Here is a 22,421-nt window from a genome sequence, read left to right as displayed (position 1 = left end):
GTTATATAACCAAAGAGTTTCCGCATGAAATGAAATTGTGCTTTCAACCAAAGGTGTGATTCGGTTTTTTTTTTTCTTTTTCTAAGACTGTTACATAGATCCTGTTGAAATTTGTACAGGGTAAATGCATTACTTGGGCAAACCGTGCAGATGAGAATACCTTGTGTTGTGTACCTCCAATGAAAATATAAAAGTGTCCTGCAACATCCCCTGACTCAGCATTTTATCCTGCAGTGATATCCTTCTGATGAAATGTTTTTTTTTTTTTTTTTGGGAAGAGGTCTTTGAACATAAGGTAGAATCAAGAATTTACCACCTCCCCTTCAGTCCGTTTCCCCGGAGTGTGAATCCGGTGCTCTTTAATTAGAACATTCCTGCAAATTTGCAACCCACATTTGTGACTCGCGGGTCCTCAGCATTGAAGCTCAAAGAAAAGAAAAAAAAAACGTGTTCGCTCTTCAATCTCGTTAATCCTGATGATAAGGTATCGCAGGCCGAAATTGTGCAGTGCATCTTATACCAGCTAGAAAATATAGAAGAGCTCTTGCAATTACCAAAACAGCACCGGCACTATAGGGTAAGGGCGGTTGTTCAGCTGGAATCTGTAATTGCATTGATCCGAGTTGTTGTCTATGAGCTGCGTTTTGTTGAAAGTGCATTTCCTGTCTATTGAGTACAACGTGTGAGTGACTACGGAATCTAATCAGGACTGTCAGACACACCTGGATTAAAAACGTCGGGCGACAGCACAGAGCTCTGCCCTTGTTCCGTGACCCCATCTGCGAAGCGTGTGGAAGATATAATTCTTATTCACAAGGGCCATCTTCAGCGCAGTACACAGGCCTCAGCTACAGGCAAATGCAATTTTAACTTTACAACGACTGGAACAAAGGAAAATATTGAGTGTGAAATAAACTCTGATTGTGAACATTTAGCCAGTAATGAACTCATATAAACTCTGTTAAATTTGAACTAATACTGATAATTTTGTCTGTGTGCATAAAGTACCTACCAAGTAGTATTTTAATAGCTTGTTCAAAATTGACTGCTTTTAATCTGAAAATTACCTATGGGTCATAGCTTTTTCATATTTTTTTTTAGTTTTACATTTTTAGAATCATGGCAGTCTTGGATCATATTTCTGGCTTCTCTGTTGTTGTCTGTGGTTGGTTGTGGCATTGGTATATGTGGTATATGTATGGTGTGTTTCAGAGTCTTATTAGAGCCAACTTGGTGGTCTGTACATTTTGTCCTTAAATTTCCATACAGATTTGCTAAACATAGGTAGAGGTTATGGCCGTTTAAGTCTGTGCCTTTATTGGTCTGCGCCATCCACATATTTTAAACTTGGGTAACCTGCTCTTGGTAGAAAAGCTGTGTAATAACGTCTCATCAAGTTTTTTTTATTAAACACAACTTTCCACTTTTCGTTTTTACGTTCTGGGTCACGTCAGGTGAAAATTCAGTTTTTAACAGCTGATTTTTGTGAAGGTAACAGGAGTGTATTTGTGAATTTGTCACAAGGTTTGAAGTGTTTTTTTTTTTGTGCGACTTAGTCAGAGATGCAGTAGAGGAATGAAACCTGGCTCTCTGCTATAACAATAGATTTGTTCCCACCTGTGACACCCGACTCTGCTGGTGATAATAATGGCGGGAATCTCCTTACAGATGACGACGGCGACACACGTGGAGTCATTCAAGGGGGGTGGGGGGTGGGTGGCTTGGGGGGGGGGGGGGGTTCCAATCGGCTCCTCTCAAGTTAACACGGATCTCACGTTTAAGTGCGAGCGACCCGCGGACGCGCCGCACGAACTAGCCGCCGCTCACTTTGACGAGCGATGTCATATTGCTCGGCTCGCTGTCTCCTGCGATTGGCTGTTCTGCGGTGGACAAAGAGTGCCTGAGCCCGCGGGCACAGTGGGCCAGACGGGGGATATCAGATTTTCGGGGCCTTTTTCTTTTTTTTCTTTTTTTTTTTGAGAGCCCGATTGTAGGCCGTGAACAAACCTGCCCTGTTTCTGATAGTGGGGGGGTGGGGGAGAGGTGATCATGCCTTTGGAAGTGCAGGCTTTGGGTAGTGTAGTTTTTTAAAGACAAATGCATTCGAAATTTACCATCGGCTCGGCGCCTCTTCAAGTGACACACAGCATGTACAGCGGATCGTCTCGCATGGCATTGGGCCTCCATTACGTTTAAAAAAACGCAGAATGGCGGTGAAAGTCGAGGAGAATGAAAGTCCTGCCGTGCCAGCTCGGTGTCTCCTGACAGGGGCGTGTGATGTAGCGCTGCTGACCGGTGTCATTGTGTACCGTCAAGTACAGGACGACTGCCGCGTTTTTAACAAGCGCGAGGCTCTCTCTGACGGATGGGTTTTGAATGCTGTGAAACCTCGTTGGCCAAGCTCATCCACTCATCCTCTTAGTGACCTCCGTGTGACCCCCATTTTAAATTCGAAACAAGTGGTCCTCAAAGATCACGTCCATATGCAGCACAAATAAACACTTGCGTACGTGCAGCAGTACGAGCAGAATACGGTGGTGTTATTTTATTTATTTATTTTTTTTGTTCCCAGGATTTTTTTTGCCTTTGAAACATTTATAATGAATCTGTTTTATCATAATAGAAGGTGACAGATGCCTCGCAGAAAAATAATAAAATTCGCTTTAAAAACGAGGTATAACTACAGGCGGCTGCGGGTTCAAAGCCTATGTTGCCGTGCAGTCGCTTTGGATTAGCTTGAATTCTCGCAGCGTGGCAATCGCGAGCATTGTTCTTCGGGCTTTCTCTCCGCCGTGGTTTAATTGAAAGTGACATCGCGGAGGGATGCTGTGCCTGGAATTATTTTGATTTGATGTGCATCAGTCACAACCAAAAAAATAGAAAAAAAGAAGAGAAAAACTTAAGCGTGCTTTGATTCGAGCCGTTCTGTCTACACCACTCTTCAAACCGTGACATGTTACTTTAAAAAATAAAAGAAAAAGAGAAACAATATGAAATAGTGAAGTTCTGGATAAAAAAAAATTTTCTTTAATCTTGGTGAAAAAATAAATCTGAGGGCGTTCGGTTTTTTTTTTTTAAGGCGTCGCGTTTCGGCAAACTCACCGGAAGCGAAAGCCGGGTGAGGCCGGCGGGTGGGCCAATCACGGGCAGCCGAACAACGAGACAATAATGCGGTCGGCGGAGGGCACGCGAGGAGGGCCTGGAAGGCTGGTTTATCTTTCTCAGGTTTTGCTTACGGAGGCTGAAAGGGGTGGGGGGGGGGGATTAGCCGTCTGGCGCGGGCAGTGTGGAGGAGCAGGCCAGACGGGGACACGCAAAACGGTTTCGCACCCGCTGAGGCACGTACCACAGCACCTGAGAGGGGTCCTGGAGGAGAAGCCGGGATGAAGTCCTGTTTCGGGTTTTTTTTTGTTTTTTGTTTTTTTTTTAACCAAAATATGGTAGCTCGAATATGCAGTCAACTCTGACTTGACTCGAGTTGACTTGAGTTGACTTCATCTCTAAAAACCTCTAAAAAGCCAGTTTTGTGAAAAGCAAGTCCATTGGTCAAACAAGCATTTGTTTTAAGGACACATAATCTCTTTTTTCGGTGGCGATATTATGCAGGAGCGTAGAGTCCTTCGCAGGCCGTTGGTGTCTGAGGAACGCGCGCGCCTTGCTGCAGGGATATCCGCAGAGCCGAGCTCTCGCAATAAATTATGCTGAAGCAACGGCAGCTCGGACGGGTGGCACCGGATCGCCAAGAGCCTGGAAACGGGCCAGCGTGGAACGGCACACGCACTGCTGTGACAATTCAACACGGTGTCATATACATACATATATACACACATATATATATGTATATATACACACATATATGAACTGGGGAAAGATCTTCCAGGTCATTGCAGCACAGCTGTGTGGGCATTTACAACTAGGTGCCACTTTGAAACAGGAGTGTGTGTTGTAGTCTGTAGTTCCGGTCACTTGTCTCCCCAGTACTGTCTCTGTGTCTGTGTTCCCTGAGCTGCTTCACTCCCCTGTACTTGCGTGATTTCACTATTCGGGTGGTCCGGGTTTCGTGGTTTCCCCTTCTTCCAGTCTCGCTTACTTCTTCCTGCTGATTCTAGTTTACTAATTTCTACTAATCCCTACTAACTTATAGATTGTAAAGTACTAACCTCGCTAATATACTAACATGTGAATATTACTAATGGACTAACACACACTAGTTTTGGGTTTTTGATAGTTTAGATCACTATACTAATACATTAACCAGTCTCCCTTTTCCATGCTGCGCTGTAGCTCCGCCCCTTTTCTTTCTAGCCTGCTCTAACGCTGAGTTCTGCAATTGCCTGCACCTGTCTCTTGCTCTAACTGCACCTCTCTCTCTCTGCACGTGTTTTACCTGCTAAACCCAGGCCGTCTGTTATCATTGTTGTCTATGTGATTCCAGTCCGCGTTTGTCAGTCCCTGTCATTTTATAGTTATCCTAAGTTCTTCACCTGGATGTTGTTTGTTACTCCGCCCTCACTCACGTAACCCCTCCTTGATTGTTACCTTCCCAGTGTATAAATGTCAGTCTTTCCACCATGTCCCTGTCAGAACGTTGATCAAATTCATTGTGCCGATTATTTGTAAGCCTTTGTATTTTGAGATTCCTGCGACACCCCTTTGCCTGACTTCTCTTTTGCCTGCCCCTTTGTACCTTCGCTATTTCTGATCTCCTGGTTTTTGACTTTTTGCCTGTCTTTTTACTTTTCTTCTGGAAACTCGATTCTGTACCGCACTCTCTCTGATCACCTGGCTTCGAACTTCGCACGGAATAAAGACAACGTTTTCTTGGATTTCCCTGGTCTGCGCGTGGGTCCTTACTCTGAACGTAACAGTGTGTGAACGCTGCTCGTTTGCTATGCAGTGGATGTGAACTCGAGAGACCGCCATTTTTATTTTTTTTCCCCCCCTACTTGTATGCCAGACGTAGAATATGGCCTTTGTTGGAAAAATAAGTCTTGGGTGGGTGGGTGGGGGGGAGGGGGGGGGTGTGGAGGAAGAGAAAGTGGGTAGCGTCAGAGAGAAAGGCTTCGTTTGTCGCTCGTGTGCGTGCTGAGTCCCATTGCAGCGATAATGGCGGGAAAGGCGTTTTATTTTTCATCGCTCGGCTACTTGACTCTGAACAATTTTCGTTCGTTTTTTTTTTCTTTTTCTTTTCTTACTGGTGCCTTACCGCTCGTATCGGTAATTCATATCCGGAATATCAGGAACGTTCCATTTTCGTCCCTGTAACATTTTCTGCTTCGGAGGCAGCGGGAAAAAGAGACCGTAACAGAAAACAACACCGCTTGCTTCAGCACCTCAGGCCCGAACGTCGGGGCCCGTCAGATTTCACGTGTCGCCCCGTCCGCGCGGCTGTTCGGTGGCAGAGAGCGCTGGCGCGGGCCTCGTGCTGGACAGTAGGCGTTTTAAGCTGGGAAGCAATTTGGCCAGCCCCAAAATGGAGAGCGAGACACATCCCCCCCCCCCCCTCGCTCTCCTCCGCGAGCTGCAGCCCGCCAAGCGGAATATGAATAAATAAACGGGCCATAATGCGCTCATTAGCACATCTTACGCCGTTCCCCCCTCTCTCTCCTCAATGCCTTTTTTATGCTAATTCTTTGCTCGATTCCAAAAGCCTCTTTCTTCACGAAGAAGCAAAGCCTGCTTTGCCATTGGGGCGCACGCCCCGGTGATGGTGAGGGTACAGTGAGTGTACTGTACTGTTCTGTCACACCCCTGCCCATACAGAGTCTGTGAATGTGTGTGTGTGTGTGTGGCTGTATGCGTGTGTGTGTGTGTGTGCGTCTGTGTGGGTGTGTTTGTGTGTGGGTGTGTGTGTGTGCATGTGCGTGTGTGCGTGTGTGTGTGTGTGTTTGCATGTGCGTGTGTGTGTGTGTGTGTTTGGTAAAGCTGGTGGAAGCAGAACTGTCGTGAGTAGCTGGAATCAGTCTATCCGTTCCTGAAAGGCCGTCTGTCTGCTCTGTCCAGATCTGGGCCAGAGATCGGCCATCGGGGACCTGCCACAGCTCGGTTGACGAATCGGCTGGAGGCGGCCCCTGTCGAAAAACTGTTGACCGAAGGAGACTTTGAGAATGGCCAGAGGCTCGAGCTGCTGCTTAGGATAGACATAGCTGCGGTGTAGATGGCATAGTCGTTGTTATTAGTCCTGGTTGCAGATGCATTTTGTCACTGCTGTCACGATGCTGGTATTATGCAAATGGACGGTTGGTGGTGGGTTGATTTTGACTCAAGTGATAATTATAATGTGGATTACACATCGCTGTCGTCGTGTACAGTTTTTGCGGTAGTGGTCACGCCGTTTTATTTAACATTTGCACTTACGTGGAGTGGGTAGGTACAGACTGACCCTTGCCGGCTAAAAGTGGAGGTTGTCACAGTTCAGTCTGCCTCTGTCGAAGCTGCTGCATTTCTGCTATGTGTGAACGCGTCCCATACGAAGTAAGGAGATTATCTTTACTGGCTAAAGAAACTCTGATGGGTTTCTGGGAGAAGCCGCCCGATCCATATTTTTAAACACAAAGGGCGGACATCGATCTGCATGCTGCTTAGGAAAGATGATGTCAGCGTTTTCCACTTGCCAGCGGTGCAGTAGTGAGAACTGGCACCCCGGAGGTCCGTTGTTGTCATAGGCGAGGAGGCACACGTTTCCACCGGGCCGTTGTGACCTCAGCGATCTCCCTGGCTCCGCCCCCCCCCCCCGGTCAAATGCGGTGCCGGTGTGGATGCTCACGGTCTGCTTGCCGGGGGGGGGGGAACAGCCTGGTGGGTCCGCGGCCCACAATGCCGTGCGGCGCTGCACCAGTGAGCTGACATTAAAGAGCTGCTTTGCACAGTTATTGCCTGTGTGCCATTTCAGCGGGCTTGCTTTACAGACCTTGGACTGCTTACGTTATTATTTATTTGTTTGGCAGATGCCCTTATACACAGCGGCTGGTTTTTACATACAATCTATCCGTGTATGACAGCAGGGCATAATATATAATTAAGCAAGCTAAGGACAAGTGCCTCGGTTAACTACCTGTGTACAGCAATACACAGCAAAATGTTCAGTATAAAATGAACTCTCATAGAGTACTTTTGCCTCTGTTACCTACGAGTACATATGGTCACTGTCGGATAAATTCTATTACAGGTAATTTAACATAGAGGATTTTTTTTATTTTTAACGCTATGCCCCTCCTGGGATTTGAACTGGCAACTTCCACGACTCAAGCCCAATAATTTGACCATTACAGCTGCCACCCTTGACACCCGGTTGGATTGACGGGGGTGGCAGACTGAATTACACAGGTGCCCATCTTCATCCGCGCACTGCTAGGAATCCGGATGCCTCCGTCCCACCCCCTCGCCCCCCCTTGCCTTTGCAACAGCTCGAATAACAACACATTTTATTAGGATTCAGAACCCGGGCCTGCCTTCAGACACCCTGACACGGAGCCGCGCGCGGGTTGAGTGAGAGAGAGAGGCGGCCAGGGGCTTAATAACCCTGTTTTCAGAGGGCTGCCTGGGAGATAAGGCCATTAATGGAGATTAACCTATCAGCAGTGAGGGATTGGTAATCGTCGGGCAAGAATAGCCGGCCCGTGGCGTGTTGTGCGTGCGCGCGCGCCGGGAATCGTTTCGGGCGGGGAGAAAGGCAGACGGCCGGCTTTGTCACCCTGACAGGGCTCGGTCCCTTTGCTCCTGATTGTTGTGGGCTGAGGGGAGTTTTTTTTTTTTTTTTTTCCCGAAAACCCGCGAAATCGCCCGCGTTTAGCCAGCCCCATTTTGTATGTCTGAGCGGGAGGAGCGTGCGGTTATCGAAGCGGTTACGGCGAGCGCGAAACACCGTTTATCTGAGGCCAGCCCGTGCCCAGCCGCACAGCGCAGAGCCCCATTGATATTAAGCACACAACTTCAAGGAGCCTAACAGGCTTTATGTTCAATTTCACAAATTAATTCCCTGTACTGCTGAAATTAACGCCGTCTAAGACGATAAGCCACTGATCATTCACCGGAGAAAAAAATTAAATTAAATTAAAAAAAAAATATATATATATATATATATATATATATATATGTAGGTCCATTTTTGGCTGGACCGCAACAGCGGGGCCAGCCCTATAAACGCGAATGTCTGTGACTGAGTGACCGAGTGAGTGATGAAGTCTGTTAGGTCCAGCCATATACCAGGTTTTGACCTGGTCTTGTTAGCCACAGTTTGGCACAGGACCTGTTTGCCTGAGTTCTCTTTCTCTGTAATGCACTACACAAACTTTTTGCTGTTTTGCTCCTGGCTTTTATTGTTTTCCCTGATATAACTGCTACCCTATCTGGTGGGGGGGAAAAAAAGTATTAAAACATATAAAAATCGATTTTTAAAACAAAAACAAGACAATGGGAAGACTAGACAAACTAAAACTAGAACTAATAATTTTGAATAATTCAACCATCTTGAATAAATTCACTTATTCACTGTACTGCAGCTTGTGCTGATACTTACAAGTAATGTTTCAGAAAGAGTGAATGAAGTTCTTGGAAATTACACAAGCTACAGTCTCTGCAGCTTTAATGCCGCTGTTGTGCAGCTTTGTCGGAGACAGGAGTAATAAGCTGCTGATGGAAACTCAGTTTTTTTTCTTTTTTAGCTCCAGGGTTCGTTTTTTTTCATTCGAGGATCGAAATGAGCCCCGTAATGAAAATGGAGAGAGGGCGGGAGAGCGCACCTTCGTCTGTCTCTGATAATACGTCAGTATTTAAATTCTGCTCGCGCGGTCCTGGCCTGGACTTTTATCCAGTAGCAGTTCACACGCGAGTCATATGGACAACCCCTTTGTTTTTTTTTTTTGTTTTTTTTTGTTTCTTCTTTTTTTTTACAGTAATTACAAATTTCAAAATAACGACATTTCGGTCGTTTTTTTTTTTCTTTCTTTGCGGGGATTCCGTTGAGGTTCTAAACTGTGTGCGTGACATCACCGCAGGTGCGGCGGCGGCGGCAGCAGGTGAACGTCGGCTAGCCGGAGAGAATGAGAGAGAGAGTGTTATGCTGTGATACTAATTTCCATTATTCAAATTATTAACCTCGTTTCTTCCCAGTAGCGGCGCTTTCCAAGCGGAGAGATAAGGAAGTGCACACACAGCTCCCCTCCCCTTAGCTGCCGCTAATAGCAATCGCTTTCAGACATATTTTCAACTGCAGCCCACATCATCTGTGACCCTGTACTTACGGCTTCAGGAACCACTCTATCCATTTGTGACTGATTCGCATTTCCACAAAATGGTGTCTCAGTACTTGTAGATTACATGTAATGATGTTGTCTGAAGTATAAAAAAAAAAAAATTCTGCACTTTGCTGAGATGGTCCGTACGTTGTCTTATTTCTTCAAATGCTATAATGTCTTGTTTTCACGTTTCAGACGCAAGGCATCTACCTCATTCAGACGTCCAGCCCAAACAAAAAATCCACAGAATGCATTATAACACACTGTAGTAATTCGGAATTTTTCAAACGGATAAATGCATCCTTAGCTGGTCGTTTATGCTGACGTATGAATTGGACTGACGGCCGTGTTGCTCGGAAGGTATAATAAAAAATAAAATAGAAAGTCTGTAGGTGAAAGGTCCACTTTGGAGAACACCGAACAGTCTGAAACCGATGTCTGAAATTGCCTAAATAGCTCCATTTACGGGGTGAAATGGGATGCGCTCGATTTAAGAAAGGTCTGTTCTGAGATGAGATCCTTTTTGTGGGCCATTACAGTTATTTTCATTTCCTCTTTGGCAAGCTGGTGCTGCGAGGGAGCTTGGGATCGGTGTGGATTCGGGTTTTTCTGTGTTTTTTGAGAGACAGCCCGAGACAAAGGTTACCGCCGAACGCTCCTTATTTGGGTTGTCATGCCGATGATGGAGGTTTTGGTCATGTTTCTTTTCCGAAATATGAGGTCCTGGAGCGCAGCGCCAAGTAACTATGTGCAGCGGTGATGCATGCCTGCAAGCAATGTGCAGTGACGTGCAGTGAAATTACCGTACAACATGCAGCACCATGCACCAGCACTATGCAGCAGTGACATGCAGTTATATGCAGTGAAATTACTGCAGCATCATGCAGCGCCATGCACTAGCGCCATGCAGCAGTGACATGCAGCAACATGCAGTGACATGCGGTGGAATTACTGCAGCAACATTTTGCAGTGCCATGCGCCAGCACCGTGCAGCAAAGTGCAGTGACATGCAGTGAAATTACCGTAGCAACATGCAGCACCATGCACCAGCACTATGCAGCAGTGACATGCAGTTATATGCAGTGAAATTACTGCGGCAACATTCTGCAGCACCATGCACCGCTGCACTGCAGTGAGCAGCCTGACATGCCGCGTTTGACCGAATGTCTAAACCCAGAACGCGTCTGTTACACCTCAGGGTCCTCCTCTCCCTGCTCTGGCCCCACTGCCAGTCTTAGTGGCATCAGATCAGATAATCACCTTCAGGAGTCTCTCAGGGTCCCAGAGTTTGTTGGGGGGTTAGGGTGGTGGGGAAAAAATATTAAAAATGTCAAACATTTCAAACGTTCAGGTTCAGAAAACACTTCAGAACATCAATAAGTAACATATATCAGTTATTCAATAATGAAGAATCACCACTAAAAAGTAAATTAGTCACCAGAATTGAGTTTTGATAAAAAAATGAACAGCTCAACTAGGTACCCGTGGGTATCAATTCTTCATTCAGACGAGATAGGTGCAAGTTTGTCATGCTCCTGTCGTCCCTGCCTTATTCCCTGTCGTCAAAGCGTATAATGTGGGAGAAAACATGAAATGTCTCCAGAGACACTGTAGCTGGAAAAATTGCCCTACCAGTGTCAGCATTCCAAAGGCTTGCTGTTGCTTCACCTTTTGACTTGTACACTCCTGCCAAAATAAGCAACCCAATATAGCATTGCTAGTGGGTCACATCCAGCTCTTTCCAATTGTCACCATACACACACCTCCCCTCTAAGTTTGTCATCTCAAGAATATCCTTTTGCATTGATGGTGTTATGAAGAGTTCAAATGCAGACTTTATGTCTTGTACATGACTGCTAGCATATCTGGTCGGGCCTGGAACCATTTTGATGAAATTAGCAGCACTAAGTCTACCCTGTCTTTCAACTGGGGATCCAGGCCATGGTAGTTCTCCATTTTTGGAAGTAAACATGTTAGTTCTTGGCGGTTTAGAGATGACAGGAGGGCTTGTTGGTGGCTGAGAGGCGACAGGAAGGTTTCTTGGTGGTTGAGAGATGACAGGGGCGTTTCTTGGTGGTTGAGAAATGACAGGAGGTTCTTTTGGTGGTTGAGACATGACATGGTTGAGAAACAAAAGGAGGGGCAGAATGTTGTATCTCAAAGGCTTCGCTGCTTGGACCCCTAATAAATCACCCCTCCCTCAGTCTCCATATCGCTTTGAGTCAGGCGTATAGGGCGATGCTGTGGGACCAGTCGCCTGGATGTGACCGGTCGCCTGGATGTGACCGGTCGACTGGATGTGACCGGTCGCCTGGATGTGACCGGTCGCCTGGATGTGACAGGTCGGCTGGATGTGACCGGTCGGCTGGATGTGACCGGTCGCCTGGATGTGACCGGTCGCCTGGATGTGACCGGTCGGCTGGATGTGACCGGTCGCCTGGATGTGACCGGTAAACTGCTCCGGGATTCCTGCACATCCTCGCTTTCATTCAGGCCCGTCGGAGTGAGTGCAGGGCTTCTCAGGAGCGGCAGAAAAGCTTGCTGCTGATGACTCAGCGTTTCGGCATCCCTTCCCCAAGCACCCCCCCCCCCCCTTCCTCTCCCCCCACTCCCCCCCCCCCCCCCCCCCGGGACACGTCGGGCGGGAGCGCTCAGCCCGAGGGGAGCCCTGCGGCACTGTGAAAACGAGGTGCACTGCGGACGAGCGCTTTGATCTTTCACTGCGGCTCAGCGGTAGAAAAAAAAAATCCACGTCTTTATTTAATGTGGGGGGGGGGCGGGGGGGTGGATTGGGGGGGCTCCTCCATGATCGGCTCTCACACTCACCCACCATATCTTCAGCAACTTTATTCATTTCGCATACCGCTACTGCTTTAATAGCTGAATTTTCTTTTTTTTTTTCTTTTTTTTTTACTGAAGCAGTTCAGATTTAAGTACCTTGACCGAAGGTGCCGTGGCAATGTCCGAACTGATATTTGAACCCGCAACCTCTTAATTATGAGCACTGTTCGTAATGGCACTCGTGGAATATCAGTTTACAACAGAATTGGACGTGGAGAAAAAACAAAGACTAGCCTCACGCAACTGTAAAAAACTGGGTGTCCTAGTTTTTGCTTGGAAACACCATCTGGTTTAATATGGAGTCCGGTTTATACAGAGATACACGGTCTGGTTTAATACAGAGATACACGGTCTGGTTTAATACAGAGATACACGGTCTGGTTTAATACAGAGATACACCCGTCTGCAATGTGGCAGGGAGTAGCCACTGTCTGTCACCTGCTGTGTCTTCAACCTTTTCAAGTTTTAGAACTTGAGTAAAGAACTCCGGTGTACATATTTTAAATCGGTAGCACTTTGCAATAAGGTCACATGACCTGGCATTAACTGATGTAGTTGTTAGCGTGAATTAATGGTGTACAAATAAATTGATTAAGCATGAAATTAACTAATTGGTTAGTAGTTAACAAATGCATTAACTAACGTATTAGTAACGTGATTATTTATACATTAGCAAAACATAGGATAAACTTAGCTAAATTAGTTAACCATTAACAAAATACATAAACTGCTTTTTATTCCAATATGAATTGGCATTAACATGGAGGAATACAACAATAACAACAAGGAAGGTAACATGAATTAATGATATACAAATACATTAGCAAAGCTGTATGGATTACCTTTTCAGCAGTTACTGTAGTAGTTAAGAACTACATTAGTTAATGCCAATCCATGTGTCCTTACTGTAAAGTATTACCTTTTAATCCTTTGCACATTGTGGTGTGGAAAAAAAATGAATGTTTTTCTCTGTGAAACATGAACTGTTCCTTTGATTGTTTACAGATTGAAGTGGTCACAGTTTGTTTGAACTTTATGTCATGAAGCCTGCAGCATTCCTGGAATAATAATAATAATAATAATAATAATAATAATGAAAATGTCCAGCCGCATAAATGGACTGTGTGTAGTAAAAAAAAAAAATGTTTTTTTAATTTTTTTAAAGTAATCGGTGAGCGTCGTTTTTTTATAAGAGCATCTGCTGACTGCTGAAGTGACCGGTGTCATGCTAATGGCTGCATTGTGCAGGAGGACTGCGCAGCTTGAGGGGCTGGTACATGATTGCAGTCAGCTCTCATTGAGGCCGACTTCCTGTTCTGATTGAGGCCGGGGCGAGAGAGGGAGAGAGAGAGAGAGAGAGAGAGAGGGAGAGAGAGGGAGAGAGAGAGAGAGAGAGAGAGAGAGAGAGAGAGAGAGAGAGAGAGAGAGAGAGAGAGAGAGAGAGAAGAGAGAGAGAGAGAGAGAGAGAGATGATTTTTAATATATAATATATTTTATTCATCGCCCCGGAGCCTGCAAAGTGCTGACTTTCTCAGCCCCGGCAACCCAAACAGGCCTTGACAGGTGTCAAATGCTCCGCATCACGGTTACATGCTACCGAGTTTTTTAAAAGACGCACGTCCGGTCCGTCTGTTTGCCTGTGTTGCCGGCAAGAACCTTTTTTTAAAAAAAAAAAAAAATACATTTTTTAAAATAGGAACGTTCTTTTAATTAGAGTACAAAAAATATTTAAAATCCACAACGTTCTAAACCGGTAATCATCTGCTGCGACATCATTGTGAAACAGATGGGATATTATCAGATAAAGAGTAGCTCACTAGTGACACTTCTGTCTGTATGGCCAAGTGTGTATATATATATATATTTTTTTTTAAATATTTTGCGTTGGCTGAGTTCACGGATAGCAGTTTTACATTATTCATCTAGCGCCCGTTGCATTAGCAATGTCCTCCCGCAAATTTGTCAAACTGAAATGATGTCTGGCTGCCTTGGGCACTAGCTTCAGTCAGGAAGATCTGGCTGGATGAGAGTGAATGTTGCACAGGGCGAGTCCAGTTTTTCTGCTCTTCAGAAATAAACTAGGCTACGCCGCTTCCTGGGTTTGTGGACAGAAAAGTGAGAGATTGAGATCTTTGTGGGAAACATACGGTAAAAGGTTTGGATATGTCAACATTCTCTTTCAAAAAATGACAGCGAGGAGACAGAGCAGGAAGGTAGAGAAGGAAGATGTTGCATTTCGGATTCAGTGATCATCGTTTCTCTGAACATCAAAGTCAAAGTGTTTTTATTTATCAAGTGCACAGTATAACACAGGGTCATTCTGAACAATTAAATTCTTGGCAAGCAACAACTACATAGTAAGCAAAAATATACATGTGAAGGACCCAGTAGCGTTAATTATATCAACAGCCTATTACACATGTTTAACAGCCTTTTTTTCTATCCTGTGCTGATAAAACCTTGTTGGGTTCAAATCATTTCTGAGAATATTTACATTCCAACACCTCCGACAGGTCTTCATTTAGCCATTTATTCTTAAGCCGGGCACCCACCGCACGCGTCGCGTAAGCGTCGCGTAAACAGCAGGGCGAAGCAGCACGACGCGACGCGTAGGGTGTCTCCACTGGTTCCGTTTGTGTCGCGCAAAGGCTTGCGTAAAAGCTATATATTCCCAGTAGCTCTCGCAGTCTGCAGTGGGCTTACATCGTGTATTTCACGTTTGTTCAGGACTTTTGATTATGGGTTAAGTGAATACTTGGTGAGAGACCTTTTTCATTCTGTTAATTTGGTAATATTTCTTAATATTTTTTTATATGTAAATACGTGAGAAAGTAAACGCTTTAAAGAATTACCATAAACTTAAATCGCAACGTAGCCTGCATAACAATCTAACAACGGTATTAATTTATTTGCTTGGTTAACAAGCGTGCCAACTTTGTGAAGAATATGTAATGATCATAATAATAATAATAATCCATAATCAACCATTGGGAATTCCCGTGTCGTCTTGTTATTCACGTCAAAACATTTATATGATCATATTTAGTAAAATCAGTTCATCGTCAAAAAGATAACAGTTTAAGCTTGAAGGGATATGAATTAGTATGAACCAGTTATTTATTTATTTATTTTTACAAAACGAAAAGGCTTGTATTTTTTTTTTTTTTTTTTTTGCTGCTTATAAAATATCTGGGAGGTAACTAGGGACACACCCCCAGTAATATAAGGATGAAATATAAATCAGAGCATGTATACCTAGCATTTTAGAGCATATTTCTGTGTATAAACAGGCCACCGTGACGCGCGACAAGCCGAAAAAATAGAACAGAAGCGAAAAACTACGCTTCAGTTCGCTTGTGTCGCGCGAGCTTCGCAGCCGGTACGCGACGCGTTCGCATCTGGTGGAGACGACGTCGCCCGCTGCCGTTGTAATAACAGTACTTCAACTACGCTTCAGTTACGCGCGTAATACGCGCGTAGTGCGCTCGCGGTCGATACGCGTGCGGTGGGTGCCCGGCTTTAAAGTGGTACTTGTGGAGACCTTGGCGCTTTTCTGCTTACAGGTGCAGGTTCTGTGGACCTTTTAATTTTGTAGAGTGATCGTCGCTTATGCATCTTCCTTTCTGGAATTTTTTGAGCGGCAACGGGAGGTCGGGGGGGGTTGTGGGGGTGGGGGGGGGGGGGGGGAGAGAACCTGCAGCACTGGTTCCTCTCTGAGTGGTCCTTTACAAAAAAACAGCCGCTGACTTCCTGGAAGCACTGCATCGCTTTCGGACACCCTTTCTGGATGGGACCGCTCGGCCGCCTGGGTTCGGACGGGCAGCCGGTGTCCGCTGCATGCGTAGAGCGCAGGGGGGGATTTACAGTACACGTGGTGCTTAACTCTTTAAGACGTGTGTAGAAAAACAGTCCTCCACGTCCAACCGAATGGGCTAAGCCCTCCACTAATCCCTCCCCCTTGTCTCCCTGTCCCGCCTTTCTCCCCTTCAGACCCCCCGGGGGTCATATCGGCCGGGGGTCGCCCCTTGGAAACCTGTCCCCTGGGCCGTCGGTGAAACCGGCCAGCCATCCCGCGCCGCAAATTTTGACGCGGTCGCCCCTGTGTTGCTGAGGCCTCTCCCCGCCCCCCCCGCGCTCCGGAGGAGGCGACAGAGCCGTTCCCTTTTATGGGAACGCAAGAGTCCCCCGGGGGAAGCCTCGCTGCTGCTGCTGCTCCCCCCGGTCCCTCGTCCAAATTGCGGCGGGTCACATTGGCAAAGGTGTCGAGAAACTTTGCTGTCAGCAGTTTTTCGTATTACGCCTGGGTAGGAAGTGAAAGACAAAGCGAGCTGGTGGCACGTGCAGTGAGCCTGTTACTCTTAACAGGAATAACCTGCGCTTTTCCACCCATAAAACTGTTCTGTGAGGCTGCAGTTTGCTCAAAAATTTCAGTGTCTATAATAATTGGAATTGGCGTACATTTACACTGCAATTGCAGCTGCAGTAGGTCATTTGATGAAGACCATTTATAATTTATTTAATGTGGCAAATTCAAATCTGGCTTCTCGAGCAACACGTGAGGGTATAACTGCAGTGGAATAAGGGTCTTAGTATACTGTGTGTCAGGGATCAGCAACTCACGGTCCTCGAGAACTGCTGGTTTTCCACCCTCCCTTTGCCTGGGAGTCAGGTGTGAAGACAGTCTGGCCAATCAGCAGCACTAATTTCTCGGGAGAAAATAAAACCAGGGCTGGATTTGGATTCGAGGGCCAGAGTTGACGATCCCTGCTGCATGTGGAAAAGCAGTGTGCAACGCAAAACCAATTGCAGGGGACTTCACGTACGTGAATAAATGTCGGATTCGTGAGAAAGCTAGTCTGGCACTTGTTTTTCGGGAAGAGAGATGGAGGGAGACAGATGGAAGGAGGAGGAGGAGGAGTGAGAATGTAGCGAGGAAGACGACGGCGAGAGGAATCTGTACGGCAAATCCTTTAGCGGGCGTGTAAGTCCCCGCTGGCATGCCGTTCGCGGAGCTACTTCCTGTTTGCCACGCCGTCGGGACCTCTCCTGACCCCCCCGTGCGTACGGGGCCTAGAGCGGAGCGGGAGGATTTCCTCTGTGGGGGAAAGGTTAGGAATTTCTCTGGGTCACAGCACCTCAGCTTTCCTCCCCACCCATAATCCTTTCTCTCTCTGTGTCCCTCCCCCCCCCCCCCAATGCCGCGGCTCAAATGCGCTCCCTTGTGCTACCTACGGCCTCCGTCTGTGCCCTTCGAGGTTCGCCGTCATTTTTCGACGCTCCAAAGCAAGTTTTTTTGTTTTTTGTTTGTGAAATCCACGAATGCTCTCAAAATTGTAACATGCGATTACAATGTGTTATTGACAAATATTGAATCAGAAGGTTATTTGATCGTCACAAAAGTTCTAGCATAGATCAAACACGATAGAATATAACATAAACAGTTGCAACTTTTTCACTATCTACTGAACATCTGCGTGTAGGGGCAGGGTGACGTTTTCTTCGTTCCTCAGTAGCTGTCCGACTTCTGGGGTCGTGAAGGAGGCCAAAATAACTGCCGCTTCTCCCGCGTTTAAAATGCAGAGGTCAGAGGCGTGTCATGCAGTGCAAACAGCGCGATGCTGTCCTGGGATTTTGGGTTCCTCGGTTCCAACCTTTTGTCGGTAAAGGGCAGGCGCTGTGGTTCCATTACAGCTTCTCTCTCGCTGGGGAGACTTTTCGGGAATGAGGAGAACGTGCGGATCGGTTACAGGAGTTCGTGAAAAAGGTGCGTCCTGAAACAGGACGTTTTTTTTGTTGTTTTTTTGAGTCATTACTGCTGTTGGAAATCTTGAAAATATTTGAGCAAAATCAGGATAAATCTTAAAAAAACAAAATAAATCTGCCACAATTAGAATGTATCTTCTATATATAGGGGGGCATTTCTGTCAAATTGGGGTGGGGGGGGAGCAAGAAAACGACGTGAGGACAGAGGAATTTACTTTCGCAGAGAAGTATATCCTCGTGTTTCCTTGCTCAAGCATGCTTCGAGTGGCCTCCTACCTCCTTCAGGGAGCGCATGACGAGCTGGAGCGTCCTTTAAAGGTGGCGCGCCTCGATCGATTAGCCGGGTCGGCCCAGGACCGAGGAGACGAGGACGGACGAAAATGAGCGCTTCGGAACGAGCCGCCCGGGTGGCCTTCGTTCGGGCGCCCGGGGCTAATCGGACCCCGTCGCTCAACGCGGCGGGCGGGACGACGCGCCCGTGCGATAAATCCGTTCTGCCGAAAAGTCAAGCGGAGCGTCGGGGAAGGGCGTCTCACTTCCTTTCCCGTTGCCACGGAAACGGCGGGTGTCTTCCTGCAGGTCGATAAAAAAGGTTCGAAAGGGGCCAGGAAGCTTCGCAGGAAGCCAGGAAGCTTCGCAGGAAACCCGTAAATCAGCGTTTGGACCTGTCGTCCCCTCCGGGCTCTTCTCCGCTACGCGTCAGATCAACTCCGGTTCTGCATTCAACTCCCGAGGGTGTGCACCAGATCCCGTCTTGGTCTCGTACGTTAAATTAACACTGATCGTTTTTTTCACTGCGCGATGTGTTATTTTGGAGGTGCAAAGAGGCGTCACATGACACCGCATCACCCTGCAGCGTCTTAAATATAGCTGATTAATTTGAGCGCGTCAAACAAATACACATGGGGTTTCGCTGGTTACATAACATGCATGTCAAATAGAGAGGCTCAATACATAAACGAGGGAGATTTATTGGCAGATAATATTTTAAAGCAGATGACAAGACATCTTGGTGTAAGACACTGGTACTTTGCTTTAAAATTATATTTTTGTTTGAAAACATGTTATGCTAAAATTGCTGAGGGGAAAAAAACAAGAAAAAAAAAAGGCGGGATGGGTTTTTCCATCTTTTGTGACATCCAAGCAGGAAAAGCCGCGCTGCGCTCTGGGAAACGTAGTTTATTCCGCCGGACTTTGAATGAGTTTTTGTTGCATTTGCTCGCGAGTGGAGCGGCAGACATCATTTGATACCCCATTGAAGAGGCTTCCGCGTACGACCAGCTCTGCAGATAATTACTTCTTTCAGGCGGCTGTGTAGAAGAGGCCAATTCACTCGATTGTTTTACTTTTCTTTTTTTTTTTTCCTCTCCTTCCCCTTCTGTCAATCGCTTAGTCGAGGCGGGGGGATTGGATCTGGGCGGAATCTGTGCTCACGTGGAGGCCCCTGGTAGCCTGAATGAACGGGACTGAATGACACTATGTTTGGAGACGGTGAAAGGGTAGCTGTGTGGGTGTCAATGGGTCCTCTTTACCCCCCCGCCCCCCTCCCTGTTTCCCCGTGGCCAGGAGATATCTGAGGGAACTGAAGGCTTTTATTTATCACCTCTGTTCTGTCAGAGAGAGCCTGGAACAAAGACAAAATGGGATTCCAGAGCGTTTTGTTCTGCAAAGAGTAATCGTGCTGAACTGGGACTGTCACCCTCAGCCGAGGTACAGGAGAGCCAACTGCTGTTTTCTTTTTTTTAATCTTTTTTTTCTTTTTTTTTTTTAGATTGAGCTCCTTTGCTATAGGGAACTCGTTACAATCAAAGGAAGACTTTCATAATTTTTTTCCCCCTGTCTTTCTCACATTCACATTAGTAAGTTTCCATGGTAGCATATGCTCAAATGCATGCCCTCCTATAGGTTTCACTCAGCAATGCACAGTGCACCAAGGGCATGGATATGAAGTTATTTTTAGACCCCCTGTTTATACAATCCCTTCACACCTTCCGAAACAAGCTCGCCAACGCACATGACGTTTCACGGAGCATTGCGAGGCTTGCTGTGAACCAATACCAGACGCTGAAATAGCTTTCAATGGGGGCACCTTGACCATAGTATCCGTTTGGCTTTCAACTTTGCCAAAAACTGCACTCAGCGAAATCTTCGGCCTCATGTTTGTATTGTATTACTGATTTATTTTTAATAAGTCATGCGGCCATTTGTATCTAATAGCGGAAGTGTTACGTGCAGTAATGTTACAGGAACTGGCTTGTAAGTAACACGTTTCAGGTTCTAAGCCACAGACTGTAGAAAAAATATTAAATATATTAAAACTCTGGGGTTTTTAGGTATGTTTAACCCTCAGGGTCAGTTGACTATGCGGTTGTCTGCACTGGACGTATTCTAGGGGTTTCGTCTAGTTCTGGTAGGTTATACACTTGTGTACCGCCTGGATAAGGCGTGCCAATGCTGTAGTATGTATTAATGTTTGACCACGCTGATATGGGCGGACACATCTAGCTGTAGTAACCTGAGCACGTGACTTGTGTAGTAAATGGGAGCATTGTGGGCTGAACGGCCTGTTCTCGTCCTTATGTCATGTCATGTCATGTCATGTCATGTTCAGAGATGTTATCAATAAAGAAACTGTTGTGGCGTTCCACGGATGTCCGGAACAGGGCCAGGCCGTGTGAGTACGCGTGTCTTGTTTTTCAAAATCCGCTTCGTACGTCAGACAGGATCCCGTCAGCCATTTTGTCTCTGGCGCCCATTCAGTTGACAGACGGTGCTACAGCACCTTTGCTCAGCCCGAAAGACTTCAAAGTCTCTCTCCTCTCTCCTCTCTCCTCTCTCCTCTCCTCCCTTGTCTCTTTCTAAAGTGGTTAGGCGCTCACATCCTGCGGTAAATGGCTCTCGATCCACGGCGGTAGGTTTCTGAGCCGCGCTCCTGTTTGTCAGGAAAGGATACTGGATACCCATGGCTGTGCCGCTTGCCGTTTCAATTACTATTCACGTCCGTCCCACCGGGGTGGACTCAACCTGTCATCGAAAAACAAGCGAGCGGAGCTTTCCCAGACATCTAGAGCCCTGTAAGTGCACTCCATGAATATGTCATGACTTTATGGTTCCACCCCCCGGCTCCCCCCGGCTCTGTAATTTTCCAGGAAGAGTGAAAAGGGAATGATTCCTGCGAAATGAAGGCTGGTGTCAACGTCTTAAATTCAAAGGAACGCAATCAGCAAAGGAGCAACGGTTAATTAAAAGGTTTGCCACGGCCCCCGGAGAGACGGCACGGAACTGTATGCAAACAGGACGAAATGAAAAAACCGCTATTTACTGTTGCACTGCCGCGGAATGGCTGATGCACTGGCAACAGGAATGGACCTGGTTTGGTCCTAGCAGGAGCTACCTCTAGCATTAATGCCTCTCGTTCGCCTGGGGGTATTTAACGAAAATATCACCATAGCACTACTTCTTAAATATTTGTTCTTCCAGTGTGTTATTTTAGAAGAATGAATGAGGCGCCTTCTCTGTCTCTCAGATGGGCAGTGGTGTGCTTCCAGTGGCTGCCTTAATTAATAAATAATAAATTGCATTGGCCGATTAATTTATTTTTTGATATACCTAATGCGAAGTGGATGCAATCTGGAATGTGGGCAGGCTACATTTAGCTGGAACTGTCAACCATGTATACAATGTGTGCAAAGCATGCTGGGAAAGGACATGTGAACTATGATGTCACAATGTACTGCACAATGGTTCAGGAATTGTGGCTGAAAAGTTTGTGAAGAGAAGTCAAAGTCAAAGTCAAAGTCAAAGTGTTTTTATTTGTCAAGTGCACAGTATAACACAGGTCATTCTGAGCAAAGAAATTCTTGTGACATGGCAGGCAGCAACTACGTAGAAGCAAGAGCAAAATATCGAAAATATCTAAAATATATCAAAGAAATATCACACATAATAAAAATACACATAATATTAAACATAGTGTTAAATATTAACAGCAAATAAGTACCAGCCTGTACAGATGGGGGATATGGACAGTGGGAATAGGAGTATTAAATATTTAAATATTAACCATATATAAAGTGCAGGAGTGCTGATGGATATGTGCATAAGATTGTACATTGAACGTACATAGCATACACAGGAGGACATGTGATCAATGTGATCCCAGGGATTTGTAATGAGATTATGTAAGAGCATCGTGAAGTGTTTCAGTGAGGATGTGAACGTGTCAGTACGTTCATGAATGCACTGAATATTTTATGCTAATGCAGCCAATTAATTCTCCAGTATTTCTGTAGGAGTGCGCATTAGAGAAATAGGCACAATGTTATAAATAGCCTATTCATCGCTAAAACGTGAAAAAGTGATCTCTCGGTAAACGTGCCTATTTTTAACGCTGCGTACGCGTCGTACGGAGGTCTGCTCTCTTGAAAATGTAAATCCGATCGTGGAAGCCGTGGGATCTCTGTGGATATCCGCAGCCGAACAGGGCGCTAGGAAGTCGCTGCGGGGCCGATGTAAAACGGCCATTTGAAACGCTGAGGGCGCTAGCAGCGATCTCCACAGTTTGCAGACTTTACATTACAT

The sequence above is a fragment of the Anguilla rostrata genome, chromosome 10 (genome assembly GCF_018555375.3).
Source record: "Anguilla rostrata isolate EN2019 chromosome 10, ASM1855537v3, whole genome shotgun sequence".
Classification (NCBI taxonomy): Eukaryota; Metazoa; Chordata; class Actinopteri; order Anguilliformes; family Anguillidae; genus Anguilla; species Anguilla rostrata.
Note: the sequence above shows the minus strand (reverse complement) of the source record.